Below are 14210 nucleotides of genomic sequence, written 5' to 3'. Positions count from 1 at the left end.
TTATCTATTAATTCTTAATTTAATATTATCTATGAACTTAATTTGGAAAGTTGATACTCTAGGATTGAACTTGAGATCAAACTTGGGCTTAGAGACATAACTAGTTATGTGACTGGTGTAAAAGAGGAGGTAAATGGTGAGAGAAAATGGAGGGGGATTTCTCTTCTCTCTTACTGATGGAGAGGGGTAAACAGGGTTTATCTCACTGGATGGAGGTGCGTCTCCAGTAAGGGTTGAAGGGAAATATGGAGGTAGAAGGATGAGAGGAAAGCTGAAAATCTGTGGAGAGATGGCTGTGCCTCACTTTCCCCAAGATGAGCTGACCTCAGGGCTAAGGATCACACAGAGAGGAAGAGAAGGAATCTGTTTACTTCTCTTCCCTAGATTGTGGGCTCAAACTATTGGGAGGATGTGATATCCCAGACAACCCCTGCCAGGGTTTTTTTTTTTTAGTTTCTCTCTTTTTTTAATAGTATTTTATTTGATCATTTCCATGCATTATTCATTAAAGACAAAGATCATTTTCTTTTCCTCTCTCCCACCCCCCCCCCCCGTAGCCCACGTGTGATTCCACTGGGTATCACATGTGTTCTTGATTCGAACCCATTGCCATGTTGTTAGTATTTGCATTAGAGTGTTCTTTTAGAGTCTCTCCTCTGTCATGTTCCCTCAGCCATTGTAGTCAGGCAGTTGCTTTTCCTCGGTGTTTCTACTCCTTCCTCTGCTTATGGATAGTGTTTCTCTCCTAGATCCCTGCAGATTGTTCAGGGACATTACACTGCCACTAATGGAGAAGTCCATTACGTTCGATTATACCACAGTGTATCAGTCTCTGTGTACAATGTTCTCCTGGTTCTGCTCCTCTCGCTCTGCATCACTTCCTGGAGATTGTTCCAGTCTCCATGGAATTCCTCCACTTTATTATTCCTTTTTGCACAATAATATTCCCTCACCAACATATACCACAATTTGTTCAGCCATTCCCCAATTGATGGGCATCCCCTCGTTTTCCAGTTTTTGGCCACCACAAAGAGCGCAGCTATGAATATTTTTGTACAAGTCTTTTTGTCCATTATACCTTTGGGGTACAGACCCAGCAGTGCTATGGATGGATCAAAGGGTAGACATTCTTTTATCGCCCTTTGGGCATAGTTCCAAATTGCCCTCCAGAATGGCTGGATCAGTTCACAACTCCACCAGCAATGAATTAATGTCCAGGGATAAGGTCTTTGTGGTGAGACCCTTCCCTAATATTCCAGTGACATGCTGGTTCTTTGCTTGTCCCAGATGAAACTAAGGTTTCACCTTTTGATTCTGTGCCCATACACCCAACCTCTAGCTCTTAAGAAAACTCTAAACAATCTCTAACTGACAGTAACTGACATTTATTTTAAAAGGGATGGGGAATGAAGGCAGGAGAGATCTGGAAGCAGGATGGAGGGATTAGGAGAGCCCTAACAATTTAAATTCAACAGATGTTTGAAATCCATGGTCCTTTGCCACAGGCTTGGTGCCCCACAGCCCTTTTGGCCAAACTTATCTCCTTATCTCCTAACTATACACTAACTTAAGCTAATATCTTTATTATAACCAGGGAAATGGTGGAAAGGGGAGAGGGAAGAGATGCAAATGAGGGAACAGATACGTGCCTCAGAATGCAACTGACTCTTGGTCAGTCTTGAGTAGTAGGAGTCCAATGGTGAGGAGATCTGTGGAATATATTCTAGCTGAAGACAGGTCCACAACCAGTAAGTCAATCCAGTTCAGATCTCCCCTGAGCCTCAGGAAATGCTCCTTCTCCTCTCCTTCCCAGGCTGGAAATGCAGGTCAGTTGCTTCAGAGTTCTACTCAGCTTCCACAACTGCCAGCATTCTTGCCCTTCCTCCACTGCTCCTCAACCTGATCTTCCCTAAGTCTGGCTTCTCATCCCAACAGCAAGGTCTCTCTTCCTTACATTACACTGAACAAATCATTTAATAGGTGTTTTCTTGAGCCTCCTCAACTAAAATGGGAATAAAAATAGCATCTTCCTCCCAGGGTCGTAGTGAGATGTAGATGAGATAATATTTATGAAGTGCTTAGCACAGTGCCAGGCACAAAGTAGACTCTATATAAAAGACTCCATATAAATGCTTCTTCATTTTTCCTTTCCCTTCCTTTTTCCATTAAACACTAAATATGTGCAAGTTAACACATAATAATAAATTAGCTGAGATGTCCAGGACAACCTAGGTTTAAGTCCTAGCTCTGACACATACTGGCTAGGTAATCCTAAACAAGTCACTCAGCAGTTCAGTCTCAGGCAACAACTGTCCAAATCTGTAAGTTGGAACATTATTGTAGATCTATCTGCCTTGGTAAAGGGAGGTTCTTCCCTTATACCAATAAAATGTAAAATTCACAAGGGCTTGTGCTTGGTGCTGAGAATGGAAAGACAAAAATAAAACAGCCCCCACCTTCAATTAGCTTACATTTTACTAGAGGATTCTAGAACTTATGCTATTTTACCTGATGGTATAGATGATGACAACACTAGAGTAATGGCAACACAACAGCAGTAACCACACAGCAGCAATGATAATAACCTTTGGGCCTGAATATATATATATATATATATTTTTTTTTTTTTTTTTGCTACCAAAATGTCATAAGAATCTTCTAAACTTTTTGTATGGCTGTAGGAAAATTCTGAAATTAGAGATTTCATTTCACTGCTTACTAAAACATCTCTTTCTCTGAATTATAATTTATTTTAGTCTTGATCTAGTTTAGTCCAATTTATAATTAGGGGCAGCTAAGTGGCTTAGTAGCTAAAACACAAGACCTGGAGTCAGGGAATCCAGCCTCAGATATTAATAACTAGCTGGGTGACCCTGGGCAAATCACTTAACCTTGGCTTCAGTTTCCTCCTCTGGAAAATGAGGGACCTCATAGCACCCACCTTTCAAAGTTTCTGTGAAAATCAAATGAGTTAATAATTGTCAAACTGTTATCACAATACCTGGCATATAGTAAACACTATTTAATGTTATTTATTATTATTATTATTATAACCTTTTTGACTAACAAATGTATCTCTAGGATATTATGGTTATATTTTATTCAGTACTATTTCTCTAGTACCTTATATATTTTTGGTAACCAAAAATATTAGATATCATTTTAGCTTCTTTTACGCTGATATTTAGAAATATCTATAATTTCCCTCTCTTTTGATGAGGAATACTGAGAGAGGGGGACTAGAAAGATGATGACACAGGAAACAGTTGATGTAAGGGTCTGCGTTCAAGGTCACAACTTCCTTCTTGTTTATCTCTGCCAGACAGCCCTAATGGAGTCTGACCTAACAGATGGTGAGTCAGCCCCTCCCTCTTATTACAAAGTTCTGAGGACACTTTCTGTAATTAAAAATCTAATTTATTTTTTTGGGGGGGAAGGAAATAAGAAGGAAAGAGGAGAGAGGGATGGAGGAATTTCCCTAACTCTGTTACTATCACTTATTGAGGGCTTTAGTTCAAGTCTCTTGAAAGGAGGGAAAAACAGCTAGTTCATCTGGGGTCTTCACTGGGCAAGACTCTCTCTCTTCAGCTTAGCCAGGTAGAGGAGGGTAAAAGCCAAGCACTTCTACGAACTCCCTCCTTCAGAGGGGTTGGCCAGGAAGAAGAGAAGTGAAGTAGTCAAGTCAAAATGAAGTAGTGGCCAGACCAGCAGTTCTGACTAGCAGCTCCTGCTTTTGAAACCTCCATGGAACTCTCCCCTCCCCCATGAGGTCTGGAAAGTTCCATCACTTCCTCTTGAGCTCAGTTTCTTTGCATCTCATTTTCTTCTGTCTTTGCCCATTTCTCTAGATCACACCTCTCTACATATTGTAAATTACAGTCACTTTATGGTTTGGTAATTGATCTTTACTTGAGGAAAAGGGTCCCCCCTAACATTTTTACCTTTGTAGTCTTGTATCTCACAAAGAGTAAACACTTAATAATTTTTTGTTGAATTGATGTTCTTGAGTTAATTTAAAATTTTAACATTTTAATTTTAATTTAATCTAGTTTGTTTGTATTATGTGTATATCATCTCCCCCATTAGAGAGTGAACTCTTTGAGGACAGGAGCTATTTTACCCTACTTTGCACCCTTCTTGCTTAACAAACCATCCACTATAAGTGCTTGATGAATGCTTGCCGCCATGGCTTGTTCTATTCCAGGTCACAGAATCTGGGAGTCAATTTATAGGTCATGAATATATTCATTCTATGCAATATCTCTTTTAGGCCAACCAGCTGAGCTTCTTGGCTTTACCACAAGTCTAACTTCTATTCATGGTTGCATTAATGTAGAATTTCAATAAAAGTCACCCTTCTCTTTTTCAACTTTCTCCTGAATACTTCCAGTTTGGTTGGAATACAAGACCAGGTTGATCTGTTTCGCTCTGGGAACAACACAGCCACAGCCCTTCTTCACCACCTAGAGAGCTGGTACTCAGTCTCCATCTACTGATGAACCTGTCTCACTGTTGCTGGCCTGGGCCTCTGGATACAGAGATTGGTAATCACTTTTGTTCTCCTCCTACTACATTGTTTTACACTGGTGAATGTTTTATTCATAAAGAAAATAAATTGTCATTTAAAAAAAATAAACAATACTTTTTTTGTTCTGGGCAACAATGCTTTTATCATACAAATAATGTATTAGCCCTGTTTCTAGATGAGTTGTGTATTGATTGACCTTTGCAGGTATGCTGACTATTGCTGAATAATTCTCCTTGTTAGGAAAAATGTATTTAGTTTAGCCATTAATACATACTGTCATAACCTTTGTATTCAGAACAAAGTTTATTATATTATTACATTTTAGATATGCTGTGGATTTACCTGGTAACTATGATGAAAACCTTCAGTCCAAATGGATATGTTCAAGTATCATGAAATCTCATTGCAAACTTACAATTCTCAATGAAAAAATATTCTCTATCAAGGGATGGTCACCAAGGAGATACTTGGCATCAACTTAACCCAAAAAAGGAATTGGATATCTCTTGGTCAATTTCCCTTGGTTGAGGAATGAATAAAAAGTATCTGTGAAATGGGTATAGGTGAGGGGAAAGACAGGAACAAGTCCAAAATAACTTTAAAAAGCCAATTCTTTTGTTTTGCTTATTTTGGAGATGATAAGCTAAGGAGAAGTCAGAGAAGAGTATAAGAATGCTATACAAATAGGGAGCTGTATGGAAGTCTGATAAAGCCACTTTCCCTGAACCTTCCCTCTGTTAATTTCCTATTTATCCTGTATCTAGCTTGCTTTGTATATTTATTTTCAGCTGTCTCCTCCATTAGAGTATAAGATCTTTGAGGGCAAGAAGATTGTCTTTTGCCTCTTTTTGTATACCCAGAGTTTAGTGTGGTGCCTGGAACATAATAGGATTTAGGTAATTTTTAAAAATTTGGTTTGGTTCTGATTTGATTTGAAATTTATGCTGTATATTTAGAATGGTAATGTGGGTTCTCTTATCTCAAAAAAATTTAGCAAGTGAAAGTTTACTTGGTAACAATAGTCCTTTCAAGAAACAAATTGCAATTCTAATTTTAAAGTGAAATTTTCTTTTCATCACTGAATCATAATACAGTTTGTGAGTCCAATGGAAATATGAATAAAGGGACTTCTTGAAAACGAATATATAAGCAAATGCTTAAGATATAAGCTAATAATGGAGATATATATGATTAAATGCCCCTTAATAAAAAGTCTTCATATATATATGTATATATATCTCAGAAAAATATTACAATAGTACATTTTCTTTAATAATTTCATAACTTGTATTTCAGATAATTGTTTTTGAATTATAATTGTCAGCTTAAGAAGTCTGATTTGCATTGCAAATACAAAATATTAATTAAATTGAAAATGTGTATTTCAGAGTAGATTCTTTCTTGCTCTTAAGGATCAGAAAAGAACCATCAAAATTTTAAGTATATAAAGCAGTTCTGATTTTTAAAGATTTTCTATGTTAAACATCAAAGAAAATATAGGAATGGACTCTCTGATGTAATATATTCTCGTGTATAGGTTACATACTGTTCCTTTTGCTCACAGAATGAGAAAACAATCTGTTTTTAATTAGTATTTTATTTTAATTACTTTTCACAGCTTCTCTATTTCAAAACAGCTTAGATTTTTGACTAAAATGAAAGCACCCTATTAAGAAATGAGAATATAAAATCTAACATACAGTTCTTGCATAACAACAGGGATAACAGGTGGATAATAAGAACTGATAAAAAAGCAAGAGTGTATAGAACAGTATTTATGTTCAAAACAATTCATTCTCAGGCATCTATCCAGGGTTTTTTTTAGCATAATTTAGTTAAAATAATACAATACCTGAACCTTTCTCATAGCATAATTTTTTAAACACATCAATGAAAATAATTCTCCTAATTGTGCTCAATTATTTCTTTGCCAGTTTGGAAATCACTACCTTATCCATTAGAGTCAGAAAGTCAAAGAAGAATAAAAATTATATAGAAGCCACCTTCTTTTCATTTCTTTGGACAATAAAATGCTAAAGGATAGACAAATTGCGTAATTGAGAAATTCGGTGCAATAGTAAGTAAAGTGTAGAAAGACTCTTTGGCAAGTTTCCTAGTCAGATATCCTATTTCTTTAATAAATGAAAATTGAGCAACAAAGCATCAGCAGCAGTTTTTAGGATTGGCTAGACATGGCCCCAGGCCAACAGCTATGAGATGATGTAGTCTGCACTTACTGTAGGTGCTGCTTGTTTATACTCTGGGGATTTAGCTAGAAAGAGATCCAGGGGGTAAACTAAGTACCTAAGAGCTATTTAATTGGTGGCTTCTGATAGCTTTTAGGAACTATTTGAATGGTCTCTTAGAATAGCCCAATTTTTGACTAAATATGTGGTAGCCTCTTAAAACAAAGAATGTGTCCACAATGATAAGCTTATAGATTCATGAAGTTATCATTATCTATATATCTTGATTTGATGCCATAATTAATTTTCTATGTACTTCCAGACTTAATTCTAGAGACTATGTTGCCTGCCTCCAAAGAACAAAGTCTTGATTTATGAAATTTCATATAAATAATTTAACTATACATTTATACACACACATATATATATACATACATACAATATTTATGAATTTAAATGAACTATATAATAGTTAAAGAGGTATATGTACAAACATATGTATCACTATGAATGTGTATATAAATATGTGTGTGCATTTATAAAATATTTCAATACCTTAAGAATCATCAGCTAGAGTATTTCCTTCAATCAATGAATAAGCAGGCATTTAACACCCACTATGGTGAGTCACTGTATAAGACAATAGGGATACAAACAAACATTTGAAATAATCTCTGCCTGCAGGGAGTTTACATTTTATCAGTGCTGACACTTTATGATTGACAAAATTCTTTGCAACTTAAGTAGTTTTCAAGAGTTGCTGTGGTGCACCTTGTAACCAAACCAGTTAAGTCTTTCCAAATTTAGCTATGTAGGGTTTGAGGCAACAGACATACATAGTCCCTACTTGAGCTCATGCCTGAAGACTTTCTGGCTTGATAGCACCTGACAGAGCTACCATTACACTGGTATAGTCTTCACTTTCATGTAACTACTAGGAGCAAAATAGAACTTTACTGGAATTTAATGACAATAATAATTAACTATACTAATATTCAAGGATATAAAATTATCTAGTGTTGCATTAGATACATAATAATATATTGGTTTTCATTAGTATTTTTACCTTTTGAAATTCAATGAAATTTCACATTTCTTTTAGTCTTCTTAATATCATAATGAGAAAAGGGGGAAAAAATCTATACTTCTTGTTTTAAATATGATGAAATTAGCAGATTTAAAGTGATTTATCTAATGTCACCTATTAGTTTATGCTAGAATCTTTTCTCTAGACTCTTTGTCTGGTGCTCTTTCACTGGAAAAAATTGTCTCTCAAATGTGCATAATGGGACCTGAAATATTGTCACCAGCCTATTAAATTTTCACCAGGTCAACCACTCCTGCCTTTAATATAATGTTGACTATAGGTAAAATGAATCTTGGTATATCTCTGTAGTCAAATATATTTGGTTCACCACAAATAAACCATGTCAGAAGCAAAAAAAACAAAAACATAAGAAAACCTTAGAAATAAATACCTGAAAAAAGGAGCAGATATTATCTTCTAATCTCTAGTCATCAAACATGTCTCTCAGATTTTGTTTTTCCCCTTCATTTTACCTTGACACAGATCCTGTGGCTATAGAATTGCCCAATCAAGCTTGTTTTCAATTTCACTTCATTTACACTGTGGGCAGACAGAAGAATAGTTTTATTGGAACAAATAAGAGCAAAAACATTTTTTTTAATTCCTCCCAGTCTCATGTAAAAATCTATAGCTCTGTGGTTTCAAATTACATTGTGCTGATTATATCCAAGTTTGATAACATTGAAGAGACTCCTAAAAAAGATCCAAAATTACTCAAAATACTTTGGCTCAACCATTCACACAGGAAAAGCCAAGCAGATTAATAATTTATATTAATTCAACTAGAATATTCAATTAGATTAACAAACTATTGAACTGGTCTATGAGCCTTCATATTGTGGTCCCACACTTTAGGTGACTAGTGATCTGAATCTAGCATTAAGTAAGAGAAAGCAAGATTATTGCATTTAGGAAAATAAACATCATTTTTAATGCTCACAAACCTCTCTAAGTTGAAAACTTATTTTAATACCAAGTTGCATGGCTTATTACAGAACCTTTATATCACAGTATCTCTGGACATCAGAAGACAGATTCTACAACTGGTATTTGAACAAGAATCCCCTCTAAAACATACCCAACTATTCATTCAGTCTTTGAAGACCTCTAATGAAGGAAAAATCAAAGCAGCTCATTTTACTTTCAGCTCCAATGAGCAGAAGGATATTTTCCTTATATCAAACCTATATCTACTTCTTCAATGCTTCTCCTTGTTCCTAGCAGAGCAAGTCTAATCCTTTTATATAAAAACCCTTGAAATGTTTGAAGATAGATATCAGATTCTCACAAATTCCTCATTCCCATGATAAGCATTCCTATTTCTTTCAAATGATGTTCATATTATATGATCCACAGTTTTTTACCATCCTTGCTGGTTACCTTTCTCTGAATGTTCTCCAGTTTATCACTATCTTCCTTGAAACATATCCTCTGGATCTGAACATAATACTTAAAATGTGATCCAATTCAGTGTTATATAATGGAACTGGGTACTTCATTAAAAATATCCCTTCCAGATTTACTCCTATCTAGGCAAAATGCTCTCATTTTGTACTTATAAAATTGATTTTTTAAACATATGAATGGACTTTACATTCATCTTCATCAAATTTCATCTTAGATTTTGTAATAACATTATAGACAACTAAGACCTCTTTGGATCTTGATCCTGCCATTCAACATGCTAGTTATCTTTCTTAATTTTGTTTCATCCACCTATTTGATTAATATAATATCTCTGTCTTCACCCAGGTCATTGATAATATTTTTATGTGTATGGCTATCTACATGGTGAATAATTACTATTATTAGTTTTTACTTAAAAAAACTCAAAGTATTTTATTAATATTTCTTTAATCACACACAACATTAATAAAAATGTTGAATAGCACAGGTCAGAAAAAAGATCCCTGGAATACTCTACTAGATACCTTATAAGTTTTGACTTTGAATTATTAATGGACACTCTGGTTCTGATCACTCAACCAGTTCAGACTTTTCTCAAATATATAATCATTTGAAATTTCTTCCATGATTCATTATAACTGGCTCTATCAGCATCTTCAAAAGCACTGTAAGGTAATTTTGTATATTCATCATATATATTCTGTATATATTTGTATACCTATGTCATCATTGATATAAGTAACTTGAGGGTAAGGACTTTTCTATGTTTGTCTTTATACTCTAAGTTCCTAGCACATAGTAAGCACATCACTCCTCTACTCAATAAATTCCAAGGACTCCCTAGTACCTCCAAACAAAGATGTGTCTAGAGAAGAGGTTAAGTTTCCCTTTTTGCTGACACAGCTGGCTAAAGGTCTCTGCATACCTGTGATTTAAGATCAAACATAAACTCTTTTGTTAGGCATTTAAAGACCTGGCTTTACCCTCTTTATCCAGCCTCATTACATGTTATTGATCTCTTCCTGAACTCTCCACTCCAAATGAATTCTGATTCTTACTGTTCCTCTAACCAGACATTCTGTGATTTTTCACTGACCCATGCCTGGAATATACTTTTCTTCTTTCTACCTTTTTAAAAATTATAGTTTTAATCAAGACATAGCTAAGGTACCACTTGCTTTATGAAGCCTTTCCTGATTATCAGCTACCAGTAGGGGTTTCCTTCCCATCTAAAATGACTTCATAGTTATCCATAGATAGCTAACACAGTGGATAAAGGGTTAGACTTGGAGATGCAATGATTTGAGTTCAAATAGATACTTAGCTATGTGACCCTGGGCAAGTTGCTAATCCTTTCTCAACCTGAGCTTCCTCATTTCTAAAATACAGATAAAAACAGAGATAAACCCACTTCACAGAGTTATTAGAAGAAATAAATGACATAACTTATTTAAACTGCCTTATAAATCTTAAAGTGTTATAAAAGCTATATATTCTATTTGTGTCGATGTGTACATTTTTTTGTTCAATCGTTTTCAGCTTTCCATGATCCCATTTGAGGTATTCTTGGCAAAAATATTGGAGTAGTTCACCATTTCCTTCTCCAGCTCATTTTACAGATGGGGAAAGTAGGGCAAAGAGAGTCAAGTGACTTGCCCAGGGTCACACAGCTAGTAGATGTCAAAGGAGAGATGTGAACCCAAGAAGAGTCTTCCTCACTCCAGGCTCAGCACTCTATCCACTACATCACCTAGTTGCCCTATGCAGACAATCTGTGTGCATATATACTTGTGTATATTAATACACAAATCAATCTGTATATGCACATGTTTACATAGATATATTTATTTATCCAACTACCTATTATCTCTATTTTCAGAATCTTCCTCAATATCATAAAATGGAACTCTTTGAGAGGAGGGACAAAGTTTTGTTTGTCTTTTTGTCTCAAATAGCTAGCCTGGTACTTGGAAGTGGAAGGCACTTAATAAATATTTGTTGATTGATCAATTCATTGTTTGCCCTTGATACTACTTAATTAACCTAACCATCTTTCTATCATAACTTCTCTTCCAGAACACATTCTTCCCAACAACCTTCCGAAGTAAGTAGTTGCAGCATTAGGATTTTCCTTTTACATTTACAGAACTGAAAGCTAAGAGAGGACCTAACAACCAGTACCATGAATGGTAAGGCTAGAACAGGGCTCTCCACCATCTGCATTGATGCCTTCTGGCCCTATTATAATTTTCAAAAGCACTTATCAGAGAGTTATGGTAACTGCCATCTGTAGTGCCTGGCACATAGTGCTTAATATGCACCTGCTGATTGACTGACTGATTGATTGATTGATAAGTTTTTGAAGGCTGTGCTAGTAAAGTCTGGCAAGTCCTTCCAAAATGGAGTGTCTACAATCCTGAGCCTAGGGATGGTCTCTGAGCTGGTCATATGAGGACTAACCTGGATAAATGAAAGTGAGCATCTCCAGGTGGATTGCAGAATGATGAATAGTTCAGTTATTTAAGTCTTAAAGTTATTAAAGTCTTAAAGCAAAAGGAGTACCTCTAGTTTGGTTGTAGATCCTTGAAGTGTGCCATTATAGATAACAAAGGCCATGATTTTCCCTTCCCTTCTTCTTCCCAGTATGCTCAGTCATCATTGAGCTGAACAAACATGTGAAAATTTATATTTGTGTATAGTGGGGCAAAGTATGGAGGAGATGCTTTTTATGGCCATGTATGACTCATCTTTTTTTATACACTTATTTTTTTTTCTAATTACACTTAAAAACAATTTTAACATTCATTTTGAGCTTGGAACTTCAAGAAATCTTGGATTTCAACAGGTTGGAGTTGCTTCATTCCTTTCTCTCAATATATATTTACTTAGTCATTGGCTCTTCCAACTCTACAACCAGTAAGTGAATGTTTGAACATTTAACATTACAAGCCCCTCAGTAATGACTCAGATATGGTCTGAAACTCCTTCTCACAAAAAGAAAAAATCTGGCATAATTTGCCAGTTGCTCAGATCTAGCCTTCTTGTCTGAGCAGTCTCAATCCTGGGGGTGAGAATAGGGAGAAATGTCTCTAATCAACAATATATCAGATAAAGTGGAAAGAATATTATCCATACATTAAGAAGAGTAACTTGAGTCCTGACACCACTGTTTACTCCCTGTGTGACTTCTTTTAAGTCAGTTCACCCCTTCTAGAACTCAGATTACTCTCTTTTTTATGAGGGGTCTGATCTAGATGATGTCATAGGCTCTCCAAGTTCTATATCCTAGAAGTCTATGAATTGTTGCTAGGTACAAAATGCCTTTCAAATGTATGTGTGTTTTGTCTTCCCAATTAGGTTGTAAATCTTCACAGCAGCATGCACTGTCTCTTCTATTTCTACTATATTTCCTGTTCTGTACGCAAAAGATAGGTTGCTCACAGAATCATAGGATCATAGATTTTGAGCTGGATGGGATCTTAAAAGCCATCTTATCCAACCTTTCCATTTAGCTGAAAAGGAAAGAAAGGCCCTCTCCCCAAAATCACATAGGTAATAAGTAGTGGAGGTGAAATTTAAAACAGTGAGAGTAAAGGATAAGTAAGTGTGCTACTCTGGAACATTTATAATGCCAAAAAAAGTGAGGAAGATCCCCACAGCTGTGGAAGAGGCATGCATGCAAAGGACAGAAGCCGGAGATGGATCAGCTGTCAATCAAAGGAAAATTCCATTTGGAATGTTAGCAGGAAAAGCAGTTTGGAGCCAAGCCAACAGTGACTGTTTTTCTGGTCTTTTGGCTGATCGTGATGACTGAAGGAAGAAGCTGGATTTATCTCTGGGACTTGGGATAATCAAGTTGGAGGTGACCTGGCTAATTGGAAGGCAGAAGAAGAAGGACAATAGTCCATATCTCTCTCTCTGACTAGCTCTGTTTCATGCTAGTAACTGAATTGCCATTTCTCTCAATATCCTCCAACCTAAGACTCACTGTAGATAATAGGGAAAACCCTATCCCTCTTACCTTATCCTCCATCTTTTCTGTTTTCCCTAATAAACCCTTACTTAAGATAAAGAGAAAAGAGTATTTCCTCTGAAACATCATAGCTCACCTTGAGTGATTTAGAAGGAGGCTGAAGAAGGGGAAGGGGAAACTGAAGGGAAGAAGAGGGTAGGAAAGGAGATTGGAAGAGGGGAGGAAGAGAGGTTTAGAGGGAGGAAGGTAAGCAAAAGAAGATAACTACCCGATCTATTAGTTATCTAGTATCCATCAAAATGCACTCTCAAATATCATCTATTACACAGCCCAGTGAGTAGACCCCCTTATGGAACTTACTGAAAACAAGAAACAAGGATGGCAAAGAATCTCACAGACAGGGCAAGCATAAATTGTATGGATTTGGCATCAAAGAGTATATTAGTAAGATCAGAGATGTTTTTGAGAGTTACTTGATTACAGTGGGCAGTGTGGACCTCCAGAGTGCTGGGTCAGTTGGGAAGTCCCATCTTACATTCAAAGTCAGAAAGACTCATCTTACATTAAAATCTTCAGACACTCATCAGCTGTACAACTCTGGGCAAGTCACTTCACTCTTTCTCAGTTTCCTCCTGTTTAACATGAGCTGAAAAAGAAAGTGGCAAGCTTCTCTAGTGTCTTTGTTAAGAAAACCTGGGGGCAGCTGGGTAGCTCAGTGGATTGAGAGTCAGGCCTAGAAATGGGAGGTCCTAGGTTCAAATCTGACCTCAGCCACTTCCTAGCTGTGTGACCCTGGGCAAGTCACTTGACCCCCATTGCCTAGCCCTTACCACTCTTCTGCCTTGGAGCCAATACACAGTATTGACTCCAAGACTTAAGGTAAGGGTTTAAAAAAAAAAACCCAAATGGAGTCATGAACAGACAGGCAGGATGGAGAAACAATGGAACAACAACAAAACTGACTACAATAGGCAAAAAAATTGTTAAGTAACTGACATTCTAACTTTTTGAATCCTGCTGGATTCATTT

The 14210-nt window shown here is 36.2% G+C and overlaps 1 long non-coding RNA gene across 1 annotated transcript; it reads left to right on the top strand.

Moving 5' to 3' along the window:
• Positions 1-2786: 2786 nt before the first annotated feature.
• Positions 2787-13680, top strand: LOC103093670 (uncharacterized). Its single transcript, XR_008917799.1, has 4 exons — positions 2787-3353; positions 4391-4544; positions 11285-11312; positions 12566-13680. It is a non-coding gene; the product is annotated as an uncharacterized LOC103093670 (long non-coding RNA).
• The last annotated feature ends 530 nt before the right edge of the window (positions 13681-14210 follow it).

Source organism: Monodelphis domestica, chromosome 3 (genome assembly GCF_027887165.1).
Source record: "Monodelphis domestica isolate mMonDom1 chromosome 3, mMonDom1.pri, whole genome shotgun sequence".
Taxonomy (NCBI): Eukaryota; Metazoa; Chordata; class Mammalia; order Didelphimorphia; family Didelphidae; genus Monodelphis; species Monodelphis domestica.
The sequence above is the reverse complement of the archived record's forward strand: the minus strand, read 5'-3'. Positions and strand labels throughout refer to the sequence as shown.